This window comes from Dipodomys ordii, unplaced genomic scaffold, assembly GCF_000151885.1.
Source record: "Dipodomys ordii isolate 6190 unplaced genomic scaffold, Dord_2.0 Scaffold36, whole genome shotgun sequence".
Taxonomy (NCBI): Eukaryota; Metazoa; Chordata; class Mammalia; order Rodentia; family Heteromyidae; genus Dipodomys; species Dipodomys ordii.
This window is the reverse complement of record NW_012267252.1, coordinates 13,733,054-13,752,553: the sequence shown is the minus strand read 5'-3', so window position 1 is coordinate 13,752,553 and position 19,500 is coordinate 13,733,054. Positions and strand designations below refer to the sequence as shown.

Genomic DNA, 19,500 nt, shown 5'->3' with positions numbered 1-19,500 from the left:
TTATGGTTGTTTTTGTTGTACACTTTCTTGTGTTCAATATAAGTCAATATTCTTTTACAACCTTTAATGTAGCCCCAGGAAACAGAAGACTTCCTGCTTCTGAATGCTCCTCTAGAAATAATACTGTTTTCTTGGTACCTACGACCAATTACTAACCACTCCAAAGTGAAAGGACATTCTTCCCTTTTCCAAATGCCCTGCTCATTGGCTGCCTGCTCATCACAACAGATGCAACTGCACCATTAGTTACTACAAGATGCTCTTCTAGTAAAGTTCTCCAAAATATCAAGATGCTGGAGGATCCTAGGGTGGCGTGGGAACTCAACACCAAATCACAACATTTGAAAACCTGCTTCCCATGGACACGATCTTAAGAGTTGATGTGGTTGCTCTCCATAAAAGCTATTGACACAAAGTCCATCTTCTGTGTCAGTGTAAGGATGGTCCAAAGGATCATTGTGACCTACCATGCCTGGTAGTTCTCATCCGTGAAACACTCACAGATACACTACCCCTCAATCTTCTTTGAACAAAAGGAAAAAGAGTCAAATAAAAGTTAAAGAACTTTTAAGTTCATGAAACCAAACCCCACTTGGCATGCAAATCACGTACTGTAACCTTTTATTGGCGGAGCCTCTGGTCTCATCAGTCGATGAAATTCTCAGCCCGCGGCTACAGCTTAGCCGAGGGACCCAGACCAATGAGAAAATATTCATTGTGTTAGCATTTCAAATGGCGAGAAAGGAAGAAGAAGCGCTAACTGATCACTGCCCGTGGAATTAATTGGATATTCCAAGAATAATGTCTCTTACTGAAGATCCTTGGAGGCTGAGCACTGGTTGAGACCACATTTTGTGCGGTGCCTTCAAAAAGAGACCGCTTGGGGGTACTGGACATATTAGGGTTTTAGCGTATTTCCCTACAGGCCAGAAGATAATCAGATGCACTGAACCAAACTCAACTAATCCAATCCATAATTATACACACAAATCCAATAAACTTTGCCACATTACTGGAAAATTAAACTATTATACTGAAACCTTCGATAACTTTTTTTAAAAAATTAAAAAAACAACAACAACTTTTTAAGGGCATTAGAGTTGAAGTGTTTTTATGTGGCCCCGAACTTTATTCTTTTTTGCTTACGAAGGATAGCCTTCTGTGAGTCTGAAGGTCTGATCTTAGTGCCAACACAGTTTCTTTATTCACCGAGGGATTTGCGTTTCGGCTTTTCTTGAGCAGAACCCGAGCATCTGCAATGACCCTGACCGATATTAGTATATATCTTTCCTTAAGACACATCTTAATCTAACCTTTTTAAGACTCTTTTGCTTTCAAACTCAAAACAGCAGAAAAAATAGGCATTGTTGGTGGTACCAGGAGCCTGAACTAAGGGCCTGGCGTGGTCGGCAGCAATAGCTCCCTGGATAAGCAGCTGCTGGTGAAACTGAATAACCATCGGAGACCAAAAGGTAAGGGGGGGAAAAATGAGATTAGGAACTTTCCCAAATGTTCCATCTCTCCTATCGACCACTGGCCTAGCGTGAGGTGTCAATTTTGACTCCAAAGAGAGCACACGAATTCGCAGTGGTCCCATTATGCGGTCTCTGCTCTCATTGTAAATTCTGTCAACGAAGTCAATCTTATTAACTTCCGCACTGGTTCACACATGACATTTTCTTCAATTTTCTTGCTGACATCAAAAACATCAATTAGCAGCCCGAAAATAGGAAGGAACGAATGACAGCGCCTGATAACGTCGACTATTTGAAGCCAAGGGTAAATCTATTCTCCAGTTCTGAATGCGTTCATTACAATTGCATTTTCAAAGAAGACCTCCAAATAGCAAAGAAAATTAAATTTATCATCTAGAAATGCCTAGAAATTGTTTTTTTAATCCTACGTCTATCTCTCAATCCCAGAGAGTAATACAAAGTATCGCAATCGAGTTTTATGATAACATGCCACAACTTTAATAGAAAGTTTATAAAATATGCAGCCTGAACCACGCTTACTATCAAATAACAACTACAAGGCTTGGGGGCAGGTGTGGGGGGGGGTGGAGATAAGTTCCCCAATAGACTGCAGCCTTGCCTAGCAAGGCCTATCCATTTTCTTGGGCTATTACTACATAGGAGTAATATGAAGTGAACAGATGTGAACATACCCATACATGTATACACACACAACCAGATGACCAGAGGGTTGAGAAGTTTTCAAAAAAAAAAAAAAAGAAGAAGAAGAAAACAGAAAACAAAATGAAAAGGCAACTAATACTTCTAATTGAAAACTCAAAAGGATTTTCATGAGAAACAACCAACACCATGCCTCCCTGTGAAATTAACAATGGCTTTCTAGCCAACTCAATATATATCTCTTTTCTAAGAAAAAAGTTTTCAAATAAAATCTCAACTGTTCTCACTGGCCAGCCCAAATTATAATAACTAAACCTTGTCTGAATGGGTCCTCAAACAGGGACAAAACAATTATTTATCTGCCTACATGTATCCTCTAATATCACCCATGACATTCTTGATGACTTCTTTCCCTGCAAAATCAAAATTAAAAAAAAAAATTAAAGTCCAAGTGTTCCCCCCTCCCACCTTGATCAAAACAATGAAACCACAACAAGAAAATCTTCTAACTCATTTGTTGGGGCAGAGCCTGAGTGGCTGGAATCGGAGGAAGGGAAGAAAAAAAAAAGACATAGTACCAACAACAACAACAAAAAAAAACTTGGGTTTGTAGCCTTGGGAGAAAAGCTTTGATTTATTTTATTATTTATGGCGGGGTGGGGGCAGGTGCGGGTGGGAGTCGGCTAATGTGCCCGCTTTGTGTGTTGTGTGGCATCTCCCGGGGAGGGAGGCCACACAACTTTGGTGGCTGCCCTGGACGCCGCCTCGGACTCGTGGGGAACAGAAAGAGCAGCTACACCCTGGTAAACAGATCTCATTCCTGCGGCCCATTGATTTTTTGATCTTTTGACATTTTTTAGTTGCTTCCATTCCCTTCCTTGTCTTTTCTTCAATGTCACAAAAGACAAAAATGTCTGAACAATTGAGGGCAGAGATATCTATTAGCTGTCAGCCCGCCGTTTTCCCGGCATTGACTAAAACACGTACCACAAAGAATGCCGAGAACTGGTAAGATGATAAATTATATTTTTCCCCTTAAATAAGGATAATCATATTGCAATACCTTGCCTTCTCCTAGCCAACCAAAACATATTGAGAGGAGGGAAAGAAATCTCATTGCAGACATTCTGTAATTCCTATTATGTTAGTTATATTTGTTGGGAGGAGAGAGAGAGAGAGAGAGAGAGAGAGAGAGAGAGAGAGAGAGAGCATGCACAGAAATTCTCTTCAAGGACTGTGGTAGCATATTTCAGGTTACATCATGCGAATCAAGAAATTTCTTCTTGATAATTTTCCCCTAAGAACAGCTTCCATAGCGCAGGTACCCCATTAATAAAAGAAACAATTTGTTCTATTTAAGGGATGAAAGGCTGTAAAAGAATGAACTGATGCTCCCTAAGTTATTTGTTTCCCACAGAAGACAAGCAAAGCCAATTTTTCTTTTCTTTCCCCCTGAAAGCAGTTAAATTGTAGATTTGAAGTACAGCCAACCTCAACTTTCTCAAACCTAAAACCTGAACCGTATCACTCCCATGAAATACTGTCCTGACAGGAATGCTTTCAAAATGATTTCAAATGGGTTCCCTCTGCCTGTGATTCGACCGCAGTGAACACGTTGTACATCTATGATTTCAAAGTTTAAAAATTCAAAACACACCCATACTGTGCGCTTTCTTTCAAAACCAATAACCAACGATTTATGGACGAGAAGGCTAAACTAGATGAACTTTACACTTACATTTGAGAAGATTAATGATTTCCGTTCAAGGAAACTGCATTAGGAGCATTTGTTTTATACATACCTCTGTCTGTGTGTGTGTATGTGTGTGTGTGTGTGTGTGTGTGTGTGTGTGTGTGTGTAATAAAAAGTATGCTTAGTTTAAAAATATACTTATCCAGTTTTTTCTCTATCTACCTGGAAATCTATTTTATAAGAAAATGATTTTTAACTCTTTTTAGAATAGGTCCAAATGAGGGAGTGTTACTTAGGGGAATTAAAAAGATATTATAGAAAGAATTGTTTCCATTTAGCATCATTAAACAATGATTTCAGAAATAAGCAAATGCTCTCTTCATGTCATCTGTATTTTTACCTCCATTTTCTTTACATAAACTCCGGCTTGACATCTAACACTTGATGTTTATTTTTCCATTTTCAATTACGCTTTAGACAAAGACTAAACATTTTAAGATACTGGAGTATGTTTGCACTCTTACAATATAAGGGAAAATATTAATTATGTGGAATATTTAGACTATAAATGGTAAGCTAACTAATTCAAATTCAGAGGGAACAAAGCCTTGAGATGTTCTCAATAGTTGTAAGAAATAACCCAGCAATACAGAGAGCATTAAATCAATGATTTTCAAACATGAGTTTCAAACCAGCAAACATTTAAAAAAAAAAAAAAAAGGAAAGAGAGAAAGAAAAAGGATGGGGAAAATGATTAATTAAATTTTTTCCTCAAATAATCAGGATATGTTTGTAGACATAACCCACCTATTTTCCCTCCCTCCCCACCAAAACCCTGACAAATCAAATTCTGCATTAATGAAAAATCTGTAGTTAAAATTTTCTTGGTAAAACACAATCAGAGGCAAACTGGCCTTTTCAAACATTTTAGTAGAATAGACTAGACTTAAATCCTCTTACAATTACAGGAGAAGGCTAACAGTAAGGAACTGTATAAATAAATGTGTGTGTGTGTGTGTGTGTGTGTGTGTGTGTGTGTGTGTGTGTGCACGCTGTGTTTGCATGTGTGTGAGAGTATAATTTTATTCAGGTTGAGCTTGTTTTTCCTTTTAAGTTTATCAAATAAAATGTAGCATTTGGACAAACTACTTAACAAGGGGGAATGTGGGACGGACTCTCTGGGCATAAACACAGACACATACGTACATGCAACACCCAACCAAACTGACCACAGGTTGCAGACAGGAGGGCCGGTAGTTGTGGTTTCTAAAACCACGCGCTGTCCTTGAAACGGAGGCCGCACACAGCTCCATTAGATACACATCCAGTGCTCTTGATCTATTATTTACAAAGAAAACCCCTTCGCTGCTTAAGTGCCCCTTTCTACTTCAGCCTTCCATTTCAACAGCATCAAACAACTTGGTAGGGAGAAAACACAAGACACAACAACTTGTGTTCATGCTATCATGCTAGGCTAGGCCTTACTTGGATGGAGGAGGAAAAAATGGAAAATAAACCCTGACATCGGATTCTGCTAAGTGACAAACAAATCAGAGGTTCGAGCCGAAAATCTGATTGTCATTTTCTAACAAGCGACACGAGGGCTTTGTCATCCTACTAGAAGCGGGATTCCTATTGGAAAAAAGAACGGGAACGATTTTTTTTTAATAACCTCAAGGATGTGAAAAGGAATGTTTTCAAAACGTATATTTGGTATGAAATTCTTTAATTATCGAGTCTGCTCTTTAAGTCAAACTGCATTCGATCTAATTAGTAAGCTTAGATCTCACCTTCATGCTGAACTTTAAACTCTCTGAAGCCAATTAAAAACTATTTAAATGAATATTAAAAGGATTCCTGTGATCATTCCTGACATGAGAGAAAACATGCTTTTCAGCAAAAAATGGGTTTACACAGCAGGCCGGCATCTCAGGAAAGACTTGAACTGAGCAGGGCATCTATTCGGGGTGTCCCCGTCCTTCGCTTCTCCCGTCCAAAGCCTTTCTCGTTGGCTGCTTTATGTCCCTCTTCAAGCATATCGGCCTCCAATATAGTTTTAACTGCAATTAGATCTGCTATATTATTCAGTGAGCTCTGATTTTCAGCAAGTTATGAAGATTTACCTGATGGCACCTAGTTTTTACTTGCATTTCGATACATGACTGCCATCTGGCACATACAGCCCTGGACCTATGAAGCTGGAAATGAAAAGGGGAAAGTCTTTGCAATTTCCAATTTGGAAAAAAAAGAAAAAGGGAAAAAAAGAAGACTACAGCTATCTGCATCCTCTTTCCTAAGTCCCTGCCTTGAAACAGCTTTTCTGAAGAATTAATAAATTATTCTGTTTGCTTATGAAATTAAATGCTCTCATGCAAAGCCGTTACAATTAACACTACTAAACGTGTTAGGTTACACTAAAGAAATCTTCACAGTATAATCATATCAATGAGTCATTTAACTCACATGTATTAACTCAATTTATCTTCATTTTGAACTGCATGTACTGATGGATTGTCATCATTAGAAATGACAAAAGTCCACACTGCAGGAAACCACACTACTTCTCAGACCACACACCATTGCTTCCACTAAGGGTGGAAAGAAAGATCCTCTGGCTAGAACCAAAAAGCCAGGGCTTCTGATCAGGATGCAAAAGAATGTCAGCAAGAGTCACCCAAGCCTATAAATCAGTCTTCATAAAGAACATTGCTAGACAAAAGTCACCATGCTAAAACAACATCCATTTGTATATTAGATATTAAGAAAAAAAACTTCAAATACATTTGGAAAAATACTAGAAAACAAATGCCATTTTCCCCAATCGCAAAACCTATTGATAAACATTTCTGATGAAAGGAAACAGTGATGCCAAAGCAAACATATTAAATAAGAAAGCTCAGCTGGGGATACTGCCAATAAATAAGATGTTACGGCGCAACGCAATGCCAGGATTGTTACTCTGGATTTCCTTCGCAAAACTCATAGGATTAAAGAAAGCATTGTTAAAGGGTTTTGGTTTGTTTTTCGGGGGTGGGGTAGAGGTGAGGGGTGGTTAAGCAACCATGAGACTATATTTGACCTGTAAGAATGAACAGTCAAATTAAATTCATCGATGGCCTTATTTTAGGTTTGGACAAGTGGGAAATTCAAAGCTAAGTGACTAGATGACATGGATCGAGACTCACTGTACTCATAAAGTGACATGTCAAACTGTAACTAACCCTTTCATACCTATCACTACTTAAAAACAATAAAATTAGAATTAAAAAAATCAAAAGCTAAGTGACTGGCTTTGTATCTGATTCATAAAAAGCTGATTTTAAGGTTTATACCTGACTCGAGTATTTTATGATGTCTATTATGTCCATTGGTCTCTAACAGGGCACAAAGGGAACTAATTAATCATCTTTAAATGCTAAGTGTGAAAGAAGAGAGGCCATAAAGTTCTGAGAATGAGAGCAAACTCTAGTAAGGACCGAGAATTATGGTTTCTAACAGGCCAAATGGCTGCTCTAGGAAATACCTGGCACCTCCTTTAAGGTGAGAAGAGCAGTCCTGTAGAACCCCCTTATCTTTCCAGCTAGAACACCTCTCCTAGGCAAACTCTCCTGGGGAGAGAAGGACACCCGCTGCCTAAGCCAATAACTTGGCTTGATTGAATCAAGTACAGGGGGAAGAAAAGCAAATAAGGACATCAAGTTACTTTAGTTAAGTCAGCAGCTGTTGATCTGGCCTAAACTGTCCCCCTCCCAAAAAATCCTAAAATTAGGTGCTTTATGGGGATATTTTTATATGAATTTGCTGAATGGGGATTTCTTACTGCACACCTGTATGCAAGGAGAGAGGCTTTCAAATCTACAAGCTGTCAGCATTTCCCTGGACTGACAAGGCAGATCTGGCATGGCCAGTGTTTGGGGCTTTTGGGTTATTGAACCAAAAGATTCCTGTCACTCATGGGGCCCCTAATTAAGTCCTGCAGCAGCCAAATGACAAAAAAATAAGGGACTGTGCTTTTCAGCTAACTGTGGCTCTCTGCTGTGACCAAGAGTTAAAATTAACAAATGAACTGTAAAGGGAAAGGAAGAAGTCATTTTTATCAGCAGCAATGACAAGTAGAAACCTGCCAAAGTTGCTGGAAAGGGGGAAAGCCCTCCTCATTTTTTATTTATTTTTTTTCTATAGGGAGCAAGGAATAGTGGGCCAAACTCACCTCTGTGGGCAGGCTTACACAGGCTTAAAATACAACCCTACTTGCCTGCGGAGAAAAACCACAGGGCAGGAAACAGCACCCCAAAATCCTGATCCCCATTTTGAAATGTCATGCTTTTCATTCACAAATGAAGAGTGGTTTCGTGGACCTGGAATTTTGTGTCTCACATGAAGTTTCAGAGGTTGGGCTATGAAACGTCACTGAAATCCAGGAAGTTCATGTTTTACACTTTACTAAGTAAGCTCAGGGACTTGGCAAGACATGTGTGTACACGGTGACATGAGGGTACACACATGCTCAAGCCCCCCAGACTCCTCATGGAATTTGGGGGCTGAGGAGCAAGGATTTTAGGAAAACAAGCTCTTCTGAATCTAGCCAGTCACTAGCCAGAAGAGGATCTCACGAAAGCCTCAGGACTGGTGCTAGATGCCAGGAGAGTGGAGGTAGGAGGTACATATTCACGTGTGCATGCCTGCACACGTGTGTGTGTGTGTGTGTGTGTGTGTGTGTGGACACACCTAGACCTTATGGTGACAAGGCACCCTTTCCAGACACCACGGCTTCTACCTCTTACCTAAGCTTCTTATAAACACACCCAGAGGCTAACACACAATGGGCACATCCAGAGAATAATGAGGTAAAATCAAATGATGTCATGCCTCCGCCATAGCAACAACGCCCATTGGCTCTGCTTGCCGACGTTCCTGCCACAGTGTGGAGTTGGGAATGTGCTCCCATTGGGCCCAGTTGGAAAAGCATGTTGCAATCGCCTGCCTAAAACAGACTGTGAAACTGGTTTTGAATGCAACCAAGCATCTTCGCACAGTCTGGACTGCTGTGTTATTTTTTCAAAACCATCTTGTTTTTGTCTAGCACATCTCTTCAAGGAAGTGGAGTAGAGACTGTTTCTCATCCTCAAACAATGTCTCCACATTACAACAACCCCATTTTCCAGACAGGAAAATAAACAGGCTCAGAGGATCTGGAAGGAGTGATTGGAGATGAGCTGGGTAGCAATGGTAGCAAATATAAAGGAAGAGAGGAAAATAGGAATTATGGTTGTTGTTGTCAAAGACACAGTAGAATCTTCTTTGTGGCTTTCCCTTAAGGGCAGCAAAAGAGAACTGTTGATTTGAGAAACACAAATTCAGCTTCTACACAGGCCCAGGTAATCGAACTCCATCAGTAACTGAAACAAGGAGGCCTGCCCTCAGGGAGCTTAATATCTTGAAAAGAAGACAATCTAACCACAGAGAACTATCAAAGCTCCCAGGTGATGATATTAATTATTCCAAGTCAACTCACCTCAAACATAAACCAACTCCATGCTACTACCCAGCCTAACCCACTTTAATTATTCTGGTCCCTAGAAAATACAACTGAAAAACTTGCTTTGTTTATCTACTGAGAAGACACAAGTCCTTAATCACCAGCTTTTCTTAAGAATACCAAATGCTAAAGTCGACTCAAAATCATCTAACCCTGAACTGCTATTTGCCTTGGCCACCTCAGAACATCAGAGTCTGGAGGAGACATTGTCAGCAACCAGTCTGTGATGTTTTCACACCACCCAGAAGCTATTGGGTTAGTCATCAAAAAGTTGGACAAAACAGCCGAGGATTAGGACAGAATGCTACTAACACTGAGGGAACAGACCTGTGTAGCAATAGGTGCTAACTTGGATTTCTTCTCTTTGACCCTAAATTAATATATGCTTTCCAGGGCCGCCATATTTGATTCCAGAGTTGATAAACCACAACAACTCAAACTACTGGCATGAACTCATAAACAGCCATAGGCTTTTTTTTGTAACCAAAATTAGGTAAAATAGATAAACATGAGAGTCAAGAACCAGCACTAAGAATTTACTTTCACCTTCACTATAATTTGGAAGCTTTCAAGAAATGTTCCCCTACCAAAAATATGTGCCTACTACATAGTATAATACTCAGGACCAAGTAAATAATGCTCAATTAGGTGCTCAATAAATGTATGCTTATATTAAAACAAAACATTACTATTAGGTCATAGGGAGGAAAATAAAGAAGGACAGGAGGAGGAGTGGGAGGAAGGGGAGGAGGGGGAAGGAGCAGGAGAAGGAGGAGGAGGAGGAGGAAGAAGCAGCAGCAGCAGCAACAGAAGAAGAAGAAGCAGCAGCAGCAACAGCCAGTAAACAATCTCAAAATATCTTGGAGAAAATGCGATTCAAAATTCTTTAAATACAGTACCTAAAATTTCTTAGTTAAAAAAAAGACTGGTGAAAATTCAGTATTCTCTACAAAGATATTAGTATTGCAAAAAACAAAAAGGCATCTTTACTCAGATCACATAGAAATCTATAAGAATTGATTTTTTTTTTAACAGAAGAGCTTCTCAAATTCAGAGGAAGAAGCTAGGAATTACCATGCTTGTTAAAATGAGGCTGAAACTAAGTTTTTTAATAAACACTTTCCAAACAGGTTTCTTTATTGGTTTCCAAACGTGGATTTTCAAAGAGCAAGCGCAGCAAAACTATTTTTCATATGAAATGATTTGTGATAATCTTCAAGCAGAAGTCACTTTGTAAAAAGATCTATAAAATATTATATATTTTGTTGAAATCATGGCCTAATTAGAATATTAAGATTATCATAGAGATAGGCAAAAAAGCCAAATGAACAGTATATACATGATATGAAAGAAAGAAAGGAAGGAAGAAAAGAGAGAAAGAGAAAAAAATCAATGGAGGCTATCATACCTAAGCATCTGGCTTTACCAAGGATGGATGCCAGCATTAGCTCGATCCTTTATGTGACCCACCAACAAGGATACTTACACCCATGCCAGCCTTGCATTAGTATCTCACTAAAATCCATTCCTAGGATGTTAGTACCTCCCTCCCTGTTTTAAAGATGACAACATTGAGGCTCCCAGGGAACAGCTCCCTCGCTAACACAGAAATGGCAAAGTCAGAGTTTGAACCCAAGTCTTCGGACACTAGCTAGTTACCTGCTCTTCACAGTCCTATGGCCAAACTCCCTACAGGTCAAGGCTATGTGGCAGTGGTGCATCATGGGAAATGCTTACAAGGCAATTCTAAAACTAGATAACATTCCCGCCTCTGGCGAACATATCACCTTGGGTGATTGTACATACCACCTAACGTGCATGTGGGCACTGGTGTGCGTGCACTATGTCAGCAGGGACAGTAGCGGTTCCCTTTACCAACTGAAGGGACAGTTGGCAGGCATGGTGGCGCGATTAGTACAGATAAACACTCAGTAGCCTATCTACCTTTTGATTTTTAAATAAACAAAGGCTGTAATTAAGATCAGACGGGCCTCTGAAAGGCCATATGGCAAAAGGGAAGTTAAGTTACCGATAGGGAAAAGGGGGAAAGGGGGGAAAGAGGGGGAGGAGAGGGAGAGAGAGAGAGAGAGGGAGAGGGAGAGGGAGACAGACAGACAGACAGACGGAGGGAGGGAGGGAGAGACGCTCTTCCTAAAACAGAAGAAATGATTTTTAACAACTGTTTCCTTTTTGAATTCTGGTACCCGGCAGAGAACAGCAACCTCCCTGCGGGAAAGATGGCTGGGGCCAAGGCACAAGAAGAAAAGCAGCATCTTCTTCAGAGTACAGCAGCAGTGAAGGCATGGTACCAAGATGCTCAGGAGAAATACTGCATGTATCCTGCAGGGGGCACTCCACAGCACAGCCTGTCTAAATGGACTTCTCACAACCGCTCTCATTAGGGGGTGCTTTAGAGATCATGCAAAACCCAGACAAGCTCTGCAGTCAGTGCAGTGGTTGGACACACTGATGCCTGAAGGTCCCCAGAGTCTTACCCTTTTCTTAACACTTACAAAACAATGGCATCTCTATGCCCACAATAGCTTCAGTGTGAGCCCCTCCCCCCACAATGGCCCCATTCAATCCCCCACCACCAGTGATTGCCCCCAAGTTTAACGGCCTGTGTTAGGGGAGCACTGGGCACAAAAGGAGGTGTTTCCAGGTTCAGTGAGCACTTTACAACCATTCATGAGGGAAGGGACAAAAGCGATTCCCCATTTCACCTCAGGCAGGATGGGCTGCACCCTGAGTCCCCACCAAAAAGCAACCTTCCCCTGCTGGGTGGTGGGAGCCTGGGGGAGGAGTGGTTTCAAGATGATTGTACAAACCTGGTTGCTCCAACTAAGGACATTTACATAAAAATGGGATCCTTTTGTCCCTCTAGGAAGGGTCAAGGGGGACCCTGGGGTGTGGGGATAGGGGCAAAGGGGGGAAAATAGCTTCCAAAATAAAAAGCAAGAAGGCCAGCAGACAGATCCTAAATCAAACTCAGGCATCTTTTATTAGGAAAGTAGGCTACCTCTTTCTTTACTTTAAATTTTTATTGGGGTTCACTGCTATTTTTTTATTAAGGAGCCTGATGTTTGCTTTGTACAACTGCTTTTATTAATGAGAACCTTGCTAGCAACCCTAGACAAAGACAGGCTACCTGAGGAAGCATTTCACATGACCCCAAAAGCTCCCTTAACCAACTGCAGGTAGACTACCTTTGACCCCACATTTCTACACCAAAGTTTCAGTACCAGTCAACAACCCCTGATTGTATTAGCAGGTCAATAAGGCTCCAGTTTGCTTGTTTGTGGGGCAGGGGTAGGGGTGGGGAGAAAGACAAGGATGGGTAAGATCTCAAATAGCAGAAGTCATGCCTCCTCAGAGGAACCCCCACCCACCCACCCCTTTACCCAGCCAACCTGGTTCAGTCATACTAAACATAGCCCGTTCCCAACCAACTCTTCACACTTTGGCAAGCCAGCCCCAGCTGACGTTCTGGGGCCAGTTGAACATTACATAATGAGTCCTTCCCTCCCACCATGCCAGGCAAGTCAAAACAAACTTGCATGAACTCAGCCCCTCCCAGTTACAGGACACAGCACTGCGAGTGGCAGAACAGAGCTCTCAGAAAAAATAAATAAAAATTAAAATCATCTACGAACTCTTACATCCATTCTTTTTTCTTATTAGCAGTTTCTTTAAGTAGACAAAGGAGCTGACATTCAACAAAGCACTTCATAAATACAGCATCATCCATTCTTATTGAGGGGTTCAGCTCCATTGGGACTGATTTGATTTCAGATATTGGTGATTTCCTCAACCTACATAAGTCCTAAGCTTTCTCCTGCAAAGTTTAAGCATCAAACCAGTTTCTAAAGGATAGTTTCCACATGTTTCTATGTCTGAGTTGTTAACAAAAAAGCCCAGAAAGCAACTGGTAAAAGGAATTTCAAGTAGCAATCCTCAGGGAAAGAAGGTGGAGTGGAGTATTAGGTAAGAGAACAACATTCCCCGCCAAAGACAAGGTGCTCATCTATCATTGAAAATACACACAGCAACCCTAAGACCTGGCTTTTCTGTGTATTGCTAGCATAGTCATTGCTTGCAAAGCTTCCAATCTTCTTTATGCGTGACTTGCAGCTCACTGCTTCCTCGGTTAACCTTCAGCAGAGATGATTATACTAATCCTCCTCGCCACCATCATGAGCTTCCTGACCACAATATCAACAACCAGAGTACTCGAGAAAAATCAGGATTTCAAGTGGAAAATAAGTGAATTCTTACTGAACATATTGAATTTCATACCCTAATCCAAGATAGGGCTTAAAATTAATGACACTTAACGTAAATGGTTCACAAAATTCAACTCTGCTTTGAATCAGAAGTGACAGGGTGGAAAAGAGTAAAACCTGGAGGGCTGCATTCTGGTCTCAATTCCACTATCTGGCTTCATGACTACGGGGTCTGATAGCAGGCAACCTCTTGCTCTCTTTAAGGCTTCTGCTTCCAAATTTTAGAGAAAGGACATGATGAGGAATAGATTTATGGGTTAGTTCCCACAGTTTCCAGATTCCATGACTTACTTTACTAAGCCACCAATCTCAACCGCAAGTGAACAAATTACTCTGGTTGGAGTTGGCTGCTCAAGAAACTGTGTGTATGAGTATTTTTAGGTCATCCAGGCTGGTTCATTTCCTGATTAGAGTTATTTTTACTCATCTTGCACCAGAAGTACAGATTCAAGGGAATAATATCTCAGTCCACTTGCATAACAACCTTACCTGTTTGGTAACATTCACTGTATTATAACTATCTCCCAGCTATTGCCTAACCCACAGGACAATCCCACTTAATCTCCTTGGAGAAACTTAAAAAAAATACTGGAGTCATCAAACTTTTCTTAATAAATCAGGATACTAATTATACCCGTCAATCACTGGAGTCCCAAAGCCAGTAGAAACTATTGACTTTGAATAGCACTAGCTTATGGAGCTTTAAAGGTTATTTGGCTCTCTCTTTCTAAAGTGTAAGAGGCTGGAATGCTCAGAGGCCCTGCTCACGATGCTCACGGTGGACAGGTCAGGAGGGTGTGAAGATGTGTGTGTGGACACAGGACTTGAGGTTGAATGAGCAAGAATAAAAATGAAGTTGTGACTCCACTAGAAGGGAGCAAGGCAGGTAGGAGATCCTGGTCACCAGGTAGAACAGAATGAGGATGCAGAAACAAAGAGATTTCATAGCATCTAGGCTGTCTTTAGAATCTCAGTCATGGTAACTCCCAAAACTACAAAACATTTCCTGCATCATGGCTTTACTTAGTACCCTTTCCCAAGACAGAAGGATTCAACAAAATAGAGAGGTGGGGAACATCTGAATCTCAGGTGACTTCTTCTGTTCAAGGCCTCCGAGAAGAGTGGACTGTGGCTCAATGGGAGACACACAGGGAACAGAAGTCAGTCCATGACTTCCAACTGGAATCAGAGGGCTCACTTCTAAAGACCAACTCAGAACAAATGCGTGTCCAGCACCAAAGTGCTAGTGATTAGCATTAGTACTCACGTGATCACCATATCACCCCAAACACTGCTTCTGCAGGCTTTTTATAATTTCTGTCCTGAAACAGTAAAGAGGGATCTACACGTCTGGGACAGTTAATGATGGTTATCTTCACAATCTCCTTCCCTTCCCAGGTTCCTGCCAACACTGCAGGGAAGGTACTAGCCAGAAGTTTGTACTGGACCAGGAAGGTCTAAAGACTTTTCTATGTCTTGCTTATCCCTCAGGCCTTCAAATGTCCCTCTGCTCTTCATCCACCAAGCTGATGAGATGGCACTATACTGTGTGCCTGACAAGGTGGTCTGGAAACCAAGCCCCAACCAACCACAGGAGAAGCAGCAGTAGAGCAATCCATAGCGTAAGCCAACATTACAACCATATTGCTTGCCTCTGAGAGCAACCAAGCCAGAAGTCCAATAGTACTGGCATGATCCAGATCAAGTTCAAGTGGCAGCTTACCATGTGTATTTTTAGGCCCTCTACAAGATCATTAGGACACTGCAACACTGTCTTACGGGCGTAGTACACCACCACCCTATAGTATACAATATCCTCTCTCCCCCACAAAAAAATCATTCACTCTAATCATATTGCAATGAGAAGAACTGAGAGCTTGGGGGGGGGGTGAGTGCGGCACACAGCGTGAGGGGTAAAATCTCACTTGTAAGACTTTCCCAGCACTTCACCATTCCCCAGCCTGGTGTCCAGATGACATCTATTAGGTTCAGGCACTGTTCCACGAGGGATCTTGGCCTCTGGCTATGAGAAGAATAGCAGCAAAAAAACCTGCTTGCCAAGAACCTATGAATTTAAACAAAGTCAGGATGGCAAGAAGGGGTTGCCTGGAAATCATCACAGGAGAGAAGTAGAGTGGGAGACACAGCCCAACATCCCCTCCAGCACGCTGGTGCTTCTCCTCCTCTAACAAAACCAATTCCTCCACGCTCCCATAAGGAATAGGACCATGTGACCACTTCCAGCCTTGGAACTACCTGGAAAGGGAGAAAGGGACAGAGGCTCTCCAGTGAGCCACCTAGCTGACTAGAGCATTCAGCTGAGACCCTGCCCATCCTTGGTCTCCAGAGGGGCTATGATAGAGAGAATCACATATATTCAAGGGCCCTGATTTTAGTTAAGAAACCAAGAACCTAGGATCCCTATTCTGTAATATGACATGGCTTACTCCTGGCTTGATGACTGAGTCTCTACATTGGGTATACCAAGGTCTCTTCTTCCTCACCCCCTCCTCCTCCCTCTCCTCCTCTTCCTCCTCCTCATGGGCCCACCAACATGGGGAGTGGGATGCACCAAGAAGGACCACACATTGTGCAAATATACATTTTATGTTCTCAGTGTTCACACCCACTCGCATAAGACATACCATTAATCAGTACAGAAAAATGTGGGTTTTCTCCTAGGGCCATCTTTTGCCCGCCCTTCACTGGCAACCACAAGAACGTCACTCGACTGTGAACTTGGGCAAGGGGGAGATAAAACTTAAGGACCCCCGGCTTGTGAACAGCCGCAGCAACCCCTCCAGAGTGGACTTCCCATCTTAAGCTCCATCTTCATTACTCTGCTAAGAGGCCTCATTTTTTTTGTCTCTTTCTTAATTTGTGGGCTCTAAGCAATCTTTGCCGTGGGTGGTAACAAGAGTTGAACTGTTTCTAATTATTTAAAAAACAAAACCACACACACACAAAACAAAACAAAACTCGATGTTGCCAATTGCCGGGAGACTCAGAAGCCACAACTTCCGGTATTAAAGATTGTTCTTTTTCCCAACTATCATAAACCCTTGTGTCTGGAGAGCATGTGTGGGTCTGCTCAGAGCTTCTGCAGATGGGCAGAAGATGATGGAGTGGCAGGCACCCTGGCTCAGAAAACATTTGAAGCCCCAGGCTCCTGGTCCCAACAATTACTCTGAGTAGAACCAGAGACAAATCATCAAAAAGAGAGAGAGAGAAAGAGAAGGGGGGAGGAGAGAGAGAGAGAGAGAGAGAGAAGGGAGGATGTTAAAATGGTTAAAATGAAGAAAAATAGTTGCTACTGACTGGGCAGACTAAATGAGTTATTATATAAAAATCCACTTTCAGTGGTCTAGAGTAAGCATTCAGTAAACGTTAGCAACGAGCTTATGTTTCCGTGTAAGATTGGAAGAGGGTTGGTTTTATTTCTCTCAATAGGGAGTTGCAAGGGTGAAACAACAATTATTTATGGAAACATTAACACAGCATCAAAGGATGGCTCTGTGTACGCATGCTCATGTGTGTATGCACGCACGTGCACGTGTGCACGTGTGTGTGTGTGTGTGTGTGTGTGTGTATTAGTCCTGGGACTTGAACATGGCACCCAATAGCTGGTGTTAAACCACTTGAGCCCATCTGTACTTCCAGCTTTTTGCTTATTAATTGGAGATAAGAGTCTCAGGGATTGGACTGACTGGGTTGGCTTGGAATCATGATCCTTAGATCTCAACCTCCTGAGTAGCTAAGAGTATAGGTATAAGCCACTGCTTACCAGTTTGGGATTTTATTTTTCTTTTTCAGACATGGGATTATTTTGTTTTTTAAGATGCTGCAGTCACTGACTGTGACTTCCTAGGTTCCAAGTCATTCTATGTGCTTAAGTGCTAAGTAGCTAAAACTATAGGCCCAGGCTGCTCACCTCAGAAAGGCAGATTTTAATACATGATGGGTAGTATTAATGTATTAATATTAAAGCCTACCACACCCCACCAGGAAGCTGGATCAAGTTTCCTTCCTCCTAAACCAAAGAGATTAATTAAAAGATAAGAATATTTTCTGCCACTTTCCACATATACCATCTGCCTTAGATACCCTTTCAACTCTTGATAAATAGAAGACCAGGAATTTCCCAGTTTTACAGATAGACAATCTGCCACTGTCTACCAGCCAGCCACTGGCAAAACTGGCAAAGTTGAACTCGAAGTGCCAACCACATATTCACAACTATACCTCTAAACAGTCACCATCCATAGAACACCACATTGAGAAATTAAAGACTTGGGAGGTCAGATGCTGGTGACTCACGCTTGTAATCCCAGTTACTAAGAAGGCTGAGATCTCAGATGCCCCTCAGTAGATGAATGGATCAAGAAAATGTGGTATATATACACAATGGAATTCTATGCCTCCATCAGAAAGAATGACATTGCCCCATTTGTTAGGAAATGGAAAGGCTTGGAAAAATTTATATTACGTGAAGTAAGCTAAGCCCAAAGAAACATAGGTCCCATGGTTTCCCTTATTTGGAATATCTAGTATATGTATGAGTAAAGCAGAAAAGGTCTGATAATGTGATGTTAGGAAAATGAACCCTTAGATATGTATTTAAATGTTTTTTTTTCTTTCATGCAATTGCTTCTAACACATTTATAAGATTATTTGTTTGTTGCTTTGTATGTCCCTCCCCCACAGTATAACCCCTGCTTTCACTGTATTTGATGTTGATATAATTTGTGGAGGGGAGGGAAAAAACAAATCATTTAAATAGGGATACAGGTGGACCCATTGCAATAATGAGATGTACAAGTCATATGTTGAAAACAAACTTTACAACTTTAGGGGGGGAGGGTTCGGTGAGGGGGTGGGGGGGAAGATGGGATGGGAAGGGGAAACAAAGGAGGAGGCTACAATGCTTGATAAGAAATGTACTCATGGGGCTGGGAAGGTGGTTCAGTGGTAGAGTGCTTGCCTTGCATGCATGAGGCCCTGGGTTTGATTCCTCAGCACCCATAAGCAAAAAGAAAAAAAGCCGGAAGTGGTGCTCTGGCTCAAGTGGTAGAGCGCTAGCCTTGAGCTGAAGAGCTGAGGGGCAGCACCCAGGCTCAGAGTTCAGGCCCAAGACCGGACCCACCCCCCAAAAAAGAAATGTACTCATTATTGCCCACGTAACCCCTCTGTACAGTATTTTCACAATTAAAAAAAAAAAAAGAAGGCTGAGATCTGAGGATCAAGGTTCAAAGCCAGCCCACATAGTAAACTCCCTGAGACTCTTGTCTACAATTAACTAGCAAAAAGCCAAAAGTAGAAGTGTGGCTCAAGTGGTAAAAAGCATCACCTTTGAGAGAAAAGGCTAAGTAAGAATCAAGGCTAAGTCAAGCCTCAGTATTGGCATGCACACCCATGGATACACACACAGTCGCATGTGTGCATGCACGTGCATGTGCACGCGCGCACACACACACACACACACTAGAAAAGAGGAGAATAGTCACAGGAGACAGGACTTTCTTTTCGTTAACTTGTCCAATTCCATACCACATTGAGAGTGAGTCCAGTGTAATTCTGCACTGACCAGCCTCACTTGCTACTCACCATTAACTGGGCTCAGAGGATGATGGTCCCCTTACCTGTAGATAACCATATTTGTTAATGGAATTCTAAGCACATCAGGTTTCAGCTGGGAGGATGAGAGGATCTTTCACTGTGTTTTTCTAAAGCAAATATTTAGTGCTTTCATCTTTTCCTGCCCTAACATGCAATCTGTCACCCAAAAAATAAAACAAAAACCTTCCATGTAGATGTTTGTACAAATGACATCACATTTCCGATGTCAATCAA

At 41.7% G+C, this 19,500-nt stretch overlaps 1 protein-coding gene across 1 annotated transcript in view; it reads right to left on the bottom strand.

The window, feature by feature from the left end:
- The window catches only part of Tcf7l2 (transcription factor 7-like 2 (T-cell specific, HMG-box)), a 197,115-nt gene that overhangs the window by 45,705 nt on the left and 131,910 nt on the right, over positions 1–19,500 (bottom strand). The gene's annotated exons all lie outside the window — the stretch shown is intronic.